The following is an 8,840-nucleotide window of genomic DNA, read 5'->3' as shown; positions in this document are numbered from 1 at the left end:
AGACAGGGGTAAGTCTATAACAAACAGACTTCCCAGTCAGGACAGGGGTAAGTCGTATAACAACAGACTCCCAGTCAGACAGGGGTAAGTGTATAACAACACCTTCCCAGTCAGACAGAGGGTGAAGTGTATAACAACACATTCCCAGTCAGACATGGGGTAATAGTTCTCATAACAACTGCTTCCCAGTCAGACAGGGGTAAGTGTATAACAAACAGCTTCCCAGTCAGACAGGGGTAACGTGTATAACAACACCTTCCCAAGTCAGACAGGGGTAAAGTGTATAAAACAAACATCCTTCCCCAAGTCAGACAGGGGTAAAGTGTATAACAACACCCTTCCCAGTCAGACAGGGGGGTAAGTGTATAACAACACACCTACCCAGTCAGACAAGGGGTTATAGGTAAGACTATAACAACTAATCTTCCCAAATCAGACAGGGGTAAGTGTATAAACAACTAACCTTCCCAATCAGTGACAGGGGTAAGTGCTATAACAAAACACTTCCCAGTCAGACAGGGGTAAGTCGAACGACAACACCTTCCCAGTCAGACAGGGGTAAGTCTATAACAACACCTTCCCAGTCATACACAGGGGTAAGTAAGTATAAAACACCTTCCCAGTCAGACACTGGGGTAATGTGTATAACAACACCTTCCCAGTCAGACAGGGGTAAGTCTATAACAACACCTTCCCAGTCAGACAGGGGGTATGTCATATAACACTTCCAAGTCCGACAGGGGTAAGTGTATAACAACACGTTCCCAGTCAGACAGGGGTAAGTCTATAACAACAGACTTCCCAGTCAGACAGGGGTAAGTGTATAACAAACACCTTCCCAGTCACGACAGGGGTAAGTGTATAACAAACACCTTCCCAGTCAGACAGGGGTAAGTGTATAACAACCACCTTCCCAGTCAGACAGGGGTGTAAGGTGTATAACAAACACCTTCCCAGTCAGACGGGGTAAGTGTCTATAACAACACCTTCCCAGTCAAACAGGGGTAAGTGTATATAACAACACATTCCCAGTCAGACAGGGGTAAGTCTATAACAAACACCTTCCCAGTCAGACAGGGGTAAGCTGTATAACAACACCTTCCCAGTCAGACAGGGGTAAGTCTATTAACAACACCTTCCCAGTCAGGACAGGGCCTAAGTGTATAACAAATCACCTATCCCAGTCAGACAGGGGTAAGTCTTTAAAACACCTTCCCAGTCAGACAGGGGTAAGTCTATAACAACACCTTCCCAGTCAGACAGGGGTAAGTCTAAAACACCTTCCAAGTCAGACAGGGGTAAGTCTATAACAACACCTTCTCAGTCAGACAGGGGTAAGTCTATAACACCTTCCCAGTCACACAGGGGTAAGTCTATAACAACACCTTCCCAGTCAGACAGGGGGCGTAAGTTCCCCAGTCACACATATACAACACCTTCGAAGTAAGTCAGTCATAACAACACCTTCCGCAGTAAGTCTAAACATACACCTTCCCAGTCAGACAGGGGTAAGGTGTATAACAAACACCTTCCAGAGTCAGACAGGGGTAAGTCTATAAACACTTCCAGAGTCAGACCAGTCAGACCATGTAAGTGTATAACAACACCATTCCCAGTCATAGTCAGAAGAGGGTCAGGTTATGGGTAAGTACCCATAGACAAAGTCTATAACAACACCTTCCCAGTCAGACAGGGGTAAGTGTATTGAACAACACCTTCCCAGTCAGACAGGGGTAAGTGTATAAACAAAAAATCCAGTTCAGACTGTTTGTATAACAACACCTTCACAGTCAGAAGGCGGGGGTAAGTGTGGGATAAACAACAACCTTCCCAGTCAGACAGGGGTAAGTGGTATATAACAACAATTCTTCCCTGTCTGACTGGTCAGACAGGGGTTGGTATTGTATAACAACACCTTCCCAGTCAGAACAGGGGTAAGTCTATAACAACACCTTCCCAGTCAGACAGTGTGGTAAGTCTATAACAAACACCTTCCACAGTCAGACAGGGTTAGTGGTATAACAACACCATTTTCCCCAGGGTCAGGACAGTGTGGTAAGTGTATAACAACCCTTCCAGTCAGACAGGGGTAAGCCGCTCTATAACAACATCTGGGTCCCAGTCATACTGGGATAAGTCTATAACAACACCTTACCAGTCAGACAGGGGGTAAAGCTATAACACCTCCCAGTCAGACAGGGGTAAGTGTATATAACAACACCTTTCCCAGTCATCAGACAGGGGTAAGTCTAAGTACCTAAATTTAACAAAGTGTAATAACAACACCTTCCCAGTCAGACAGGGTAAGTGTATAACAACTTCCCAGTCAGACATGGGATAAGTGTATAACAACACCTTCCCAGACAGACAGGGTAAGTGTATAACAACACCTTCCCAGTCAGACAGGGGGTAAAGTGTATAACAACACATTCCCAGTCAGACAGGGGGGTAAGTGTATAACAACACCTTCCCAGTCAGACAGGGGTAAGTGTATAACAACACCTTCCCAGTCAGACAGGGGGGTAAGTGTATAACAACACCTTCCCAGTCAGACAGGGGTAAGTCTATAACAACACACTTCCCAGTCAGACAGGGGTAAGTCCCTATAACAACACCTTCCCAGTCAGACATGGGTAAGTCTATAACAACACCTTCCCAGTCAGACAGGGGTAAGTCTATAACAACACCTTCCCAGTCAGACAGGGGTAAGTCTATAACACCTTCCCAGTCAGACAGGGGTAAGTGTATAACAACACCTTCCCAGTCAGACAGGGGTAAGTGTATAACAACACCTTCCCAGTCAGACAGGGGTAAGTGTATAACAACACCTTCCCAGTCAGACAGGGGTAAGTGTATAACAACACCTTCCCAGTCAGACAGGGGTAAGTGTATAACAACACCTTCCCAGTCAGACAGGGGTAAGTGTATAACAACACCTTCCCAGTCAGACAGGGGTAAGTGTATAACAACACCTTCCCAGTCAGACAGGGGTAAGTGTATAACAACACCTTCCCAGTCAGACAGGGGTAAGTGTATAACAAACACTTCCCAGTCAGACAGGGGTAAGTGTATAACAACACCTTCCCAGTCAGACAGGGGTAAGTGTATAACAACACCTTCCCAGTCAGACAGGGGTAAGTGTAATAACAACACCTTCCCAGTCAGACAGGGGTAAGTGTATAACAACACCTTCCCAGTCAGACAGGGGTAAGTGTATAACAACACCTTCCCAGTCAGACAGGGGTAAGTGTATAACAAAACACCTTCCCAGTCAGACAGGGGTAAGTGTATAACAACACCTTCCCAGTCAGACAGGGGTAAGTGTATAACAAACACCTTCCCAGTCAGACAGGGGTAAGTGTATAACAACACCTTCCCAGTCAGACAGGGGTAAGTGTATAACAACACCTTCCCAGTCAGACAGGGGTAAGTGTATAACAACACCTTCCCAGTCAGACAGGGGTTAAGTGTATAACACACCCTTCCCAGTCAGACAGGGGTAAGTCCATAACAACACCACTTCCCAGTCAGACAGGGGTAAGTTGTAATAACAACACCTTCCCAGTCAGACAGGGGTAAGTGTATAACAACACCTTCCCAGTCAGACAGGGGTAAGTCTATAACAACACCTTCCCAGTCAGACAGGGGTAAGTGTATAACAACACCTTCCCAGTCAGACAGGGGTAAGTGTATAACAACACCTTCCCAGTCAGACAGGGGTAAGTGTATAACAACACCTTCCCAGTCAGACAGGGGTAAGTGTATAACAACACCTTCCCAGTCAGACAGGGGTAAGTGTATAACAACACCTTCCCAGTCAGACAGGGGTAAGTGTATAACAACACCTTCCCAGTCAGACAGGGGTAAGTGTATAACAACACCTTCCCAGTCAGACAGGGGTAAGTGTATAACAACACCTTCCCAGTCAGACAGGGGTAAGTCTATAACAACACCTTCCCAGTCAGACAGGGGTAAGTGTATAACAACACCTTCCCAGTCAGACAGGGGTAAGTCTATAACAACACCTTCCCAGTCCAGACAGGGGTAAGTGTATAACAACACCTTCCCAGTCAGACAGGGGTAAAGTGTATAACAACAACACCTTCCCAGTCAGACAGGGGTAAGTGTATAACACCTTCCCAGTCAGACAGGGGTAAGTCTATAACAACACCTTCCCAGTCAGACAGGGGTAAGTCTATAACAACACCTTCCCAGTCAGACAGGGGTAAGTCTATAACAACACCTTCCCAGTCAGACAGGGGTAAGTGTATAACAACACCTTCCCAGTCACACAGGGGTAAGTCTATAACAACACCTTCCCAGTCAGACAGGGGTAAGTCTATAACAACAACTTCCCAGTCAGACAGTGGTAAGTCTATAACAACAACTTCCCAGTCAGACAGGGGTAAGTCTATAACAACACCTTCCCAGTCAGACTATAAGTCTATAACACCTTCCCAGTCAGACAGGGGTAAGTGTATAACAACACATTCCCAGTCAGACAGGGGTAAGTGTATAACAACACTTCCCAGTCAGACAGGGGTAAGTGTATAACAACCACCTTCCCAGTCAGACAGGGGTAAGTGTATAACAACACCTTCCCAGTCAGACAAACAGGGGTAAGTGTATAACAACACCTTCCCAGTCAGACAGGGGTAAGTGTATAACAACACTTCCCAGTCAGACAGGGGTAAGTGTGTATAACAACAACCTTCCCAGTCAGACAGGGGTTAAGTGTATAACAACACCTTCCCAGTCAGACAGGGGTAAGTGTATAACAACAACCTTCCCAGTCAGACAGGGGTAAGTGTATATACAACATACTTCCCCAGTCAGACAGGGGTAAGTGTATAACAACACCTTCCCAGTCAGACAGGGGTAAGTGTATAACAACACCTTCCCAGTCCGACAGGGGTAAGTGTATAACAGACACCTTCCCAGTCAGACAGGGGTAAGTGTATAACAACACCTTCCCAGTCAGACAGGGGTAAGTGTATAACAACACACTTCCCAGTCAGACAGGGGTTAAGTGTATAACAACACCTTCCCAGTCAGACAGGGGTAAGTGTATAACAACACCTTCCCAGTCAGACAGGGGTAAGTGTATAACACACCACCTTCCCAGTCAGACAGGGGTAAAGTGTATAACAACACCTTCCCAGTCAGACAGGGGTTAAGTGTATAACAACACCTTCCCAGTCAGACAGGGGTAAGTGTATAACAACACCTTCCCAGTCAGACAGGGGTAAGTCTATAACAACACCTTCCCAGTCAGACAGGGGGTAAGTCTATAACAACACCTTCCCAGTCAGACAGGGGTAAGTGTATAACAACACCTTCCCAGTCAGACAGGGGTAAGTGTATAACAACACCTTCCCAGTCAGACAGGGGGTAAGTGTATAACACCTTCCCAGTCAGACAGGGGTAAGTGTATAACAACACCTTCCCAGTCAGACAGGGGTAAGTGTATAACAACACCTTCCCAGTCAGACAGGGGTAAGTGTATAACAACACCTTCCCAGTCAGACAGGGGTAAGTGTATAACAACACCTTCCCAGTCAGACAGGGGTAAGTGTATAACAACACCTTCCCAGTCAGACAGGGGTAAGTGTATAACAACACCTTCCCAGTCAGACAGGGGTAAGTGTATAACACCTTCCCAGTCAGACAGGGGTTAGTCCATAACAACACCTTCCCAGTCAGACAGGGCTAAGTCTATAACACCTTCCCAGTCAGACAGGGGTAAGTGTATAACAACACCTTCCCAGTCAGACAGGGGTAAGTCTATAACACCTTCCCAGTCAGACAGGGGTAAGTCTATAACAACACCTTCCCAGTCAGACAGGGGTAAGTGTATAACAACACCTTCCCAGTCAGACAGGGGTAAGTGTATAACAACACCTTCCCAGTCAGACAGGGGTAAGTGTATAACAACACCTTCCCAGTCAGACAGGGGTAAGTGTATAACAACACCTTCCCAGTCAGACAGGGGTAAGTGTATAACAACACCTTCCCAGTCAGACAGGGGTAAGTGTATAACAACACCTCTCCCAGTCAGACAGGGGTAAGTGTATAACAACACCTTCCCAGTCAGACAGGGGTAAGTGTATAACAACACCTTCCCAGTCAGACAGGGGTAAGTGTATAACAAACACCTTCCCAGTCAGACAGGGGTAAGTGTATAACAACAACTTCCCAGTCAGACAGGGGTAAGTGTATAACAACACCTTCCCAGTCAGACAGGGGTAAGTGTATAACAACACCTTCCCAGTCAGACAGGGGTAAGTCTATAACACCTTCCCAGTCAGACAGGGGTAAGTGTATAACAACACCTTCCCAGTCAGACAGGGGTAAGTGTATAACAACACCTTCCCAGTCAGACAGGGGTAAGTCTATAACATCTTCCCAGTCAGACAAGGGTAAGTCTATAACATCTTTCCAGTCAGACACAGATAAGTGTATAACAACACCTTCCCAGTCAGACAGGGGTAAGTCTATAACAACACCTTCCCAGTCAGACAGGGGTAAGTGTATAACAACACCTTCCCAGTCAGACAGGGGTAAGTGTATAACAACACCTTCCCAGTCAGACAGGGGTAAGTGTATAACAACACCTTCCCAGTCAGACAGGGGTAAGTGTATAACAACACCTTCCCAGTCAGACAGGGGTAAGTGTATAACAACACCTTCCCAGTCAGACAGGGGTAAGTGTATAACAACACCTTCCCAGTCAGACAGGGGTAAGTGTATAACAACAAACTTCCCAGTCAGACAGGGGTAAGTCTATAAACAACCTTCCCAGTCAGACAGGGTAAGTCTATAACAACACACTTCCCAGTCAGACAGGGGTAAAGTGTATAACAACACCTTCCCAGTCAGACAGGTAAGTGTATAACACTTCCCAGTTAGTGTATAACAACACCTTCCCAGTCAGACAGGGGTTAAGTCTATAACACACCTTCCCAGTCAGACAGGGGTAAGTGTATAACAACACCTTCCCAGTCAGACAGGGGTAAGTGTATAACAACACCTTCCCAGTCAGACAGGGGTAAGTGTATAACAACACCTTCCCAGTCAGACAGGGGTAAGTGTATAACAACACCTTCCCAGTCAGACAGGGGTAAGTCTATAACAACACCTTCCCAGTCAGACAGGGGTAAGTGTATAACAACACCTTCCCAGTCAGACAGGGGTAAGTGTATAACAACACCTTCCCAGTCAGACAGGGGTAAGTGTATAACAACACCTTCCCAGTCAAACAGGGGTAAGTCTATAACACCTTCCCCAGTCAGACAGGGGTAAGTGTATAACAACACCTTCCCAGTCAGACAGGGGTAAGTGTATAACAACACCTTCCCAGTCAGACAGGGGTAAGTGTATAACAACACCTTCCCAGTCAGACAGGGGTAAGTGTATAACAACACCTTCCCAGTCAGACAGGGGTAAGTCTATAACAACACCTTCCCAGTCAGACAGGGGTAAGTGTATAACAACACCTTCCCAGTCAGACAGGGGTAAGTGTATAACAACACCTTCCCAGTCAGACAGGGGTAAGTGTATAACAACACCTTCCCCAGTCAGACAGGGGTAAGTGTATAACAACACCTTCCCAGTCAGACAGGGGTAAGTGTATAACAACACCTTCCCAGTCAGACAGGGGTAAGTGTATAACAACACCTTCCCAGTCAGACAGGGGTAAGTGTATAACAACACCTTCCCAGTCAGACAGGGGTTAAGTGTATAACAACACCTTCCCAGTCAGACAGGGGTAAGTGTATAACAACACCTTCCCAGTCAGACAGGGGTAAGTGTATAACAACACCTTCCCAGTCAGACAGGGGTAAGTGTATAACAACACCTTCCCAGTCAGACAGGGGTAAGTCTATAACAACAACTTCCCAGTCAGACAGGGGTAAGTGTATAACAACACCTTCCCAGTCAGACAGGGGTAAGTGTATACAACACCTTCCCAGTCAGACAGGGGTAAGTGTATAACAACACCTTCCCAGTCAGACAGGGGTAAGTCTATAACAACACCTTCCCAGTCAGACAGGGGTAAGTCTATAACAACACCTTCCCAGTCAGACAGGGGTAAGTGTATAACAACACCTTCCCAGTCAGACAGGGGTAAGTGTATAACAACACCTTCCCAGTCAGACAGGGGTAAGTCTATAACAACACCTTCCCAGTCAGACAGGGGTAAGTGTATAACAACACCTTCCCAGTCAGACAGGGGTAAGTGTATAACAACACCTTCCCAGTCAGACAGGGGTAAGTGTATAACAACACCTTCCCAGTCAGACAGGGGTAAGTGTATAACAACTTCCCATAACAACACCACCACCATTCCCAGTCAGACAGGGGGTAAGTGTATAACAACACCTTCCCAGTCAGACAGGGGTAAGTGTATAACAACACCTTCCCAGTCAGACAGGGGTTAGTGTATAACAACACCTTCCCAGTCAGACAGGGGTAAGTCTATAACAACACCTTCCCAGTCAGACAGGGGTAAGTGTATAACACACCTTCCCAGTCAGACAGGGGTAAGTGTATAACAACAACCTTCCCAGTCAGACAGGGGCGTAAGTCTATAACAACACCTTCCCAGTCAGACAGGGGTAAGTGTATAACACACCTTCCAGTCAGGACAGGGGTTAAGTCTATAACAACACCTTCCCAGTCAGACAGGGGTAAGTGTCTAACAACACCTTCCCAGTCAGACAGGGGTAAGTGTATAACAACACCTTCCCAGTCAGACAGGGGTAAGTCTATAACAACACCTTCCACAGTCAGACAGGGGTTAAGTGTATAACAACACCTTCCCAGTCAGACAGGGGTAA

Source organism: Argopecten irradians, chromosome 1, assembly GCF_041381155.1.
Source record: "Argopecten irradians isolate NY chromosome 1, Ai_NY, whole genome shotgun sequence".
Taxonomy (NCBI): domain Eukaryota; kingdom Metazoa; phylum Mollusca; class Bivalvia; order Pectinida; family Pectinidae; genus Argopecten; species Argopecten irradians.
This window is presented reverse-complemented; position numbering follows the sequence as displayed.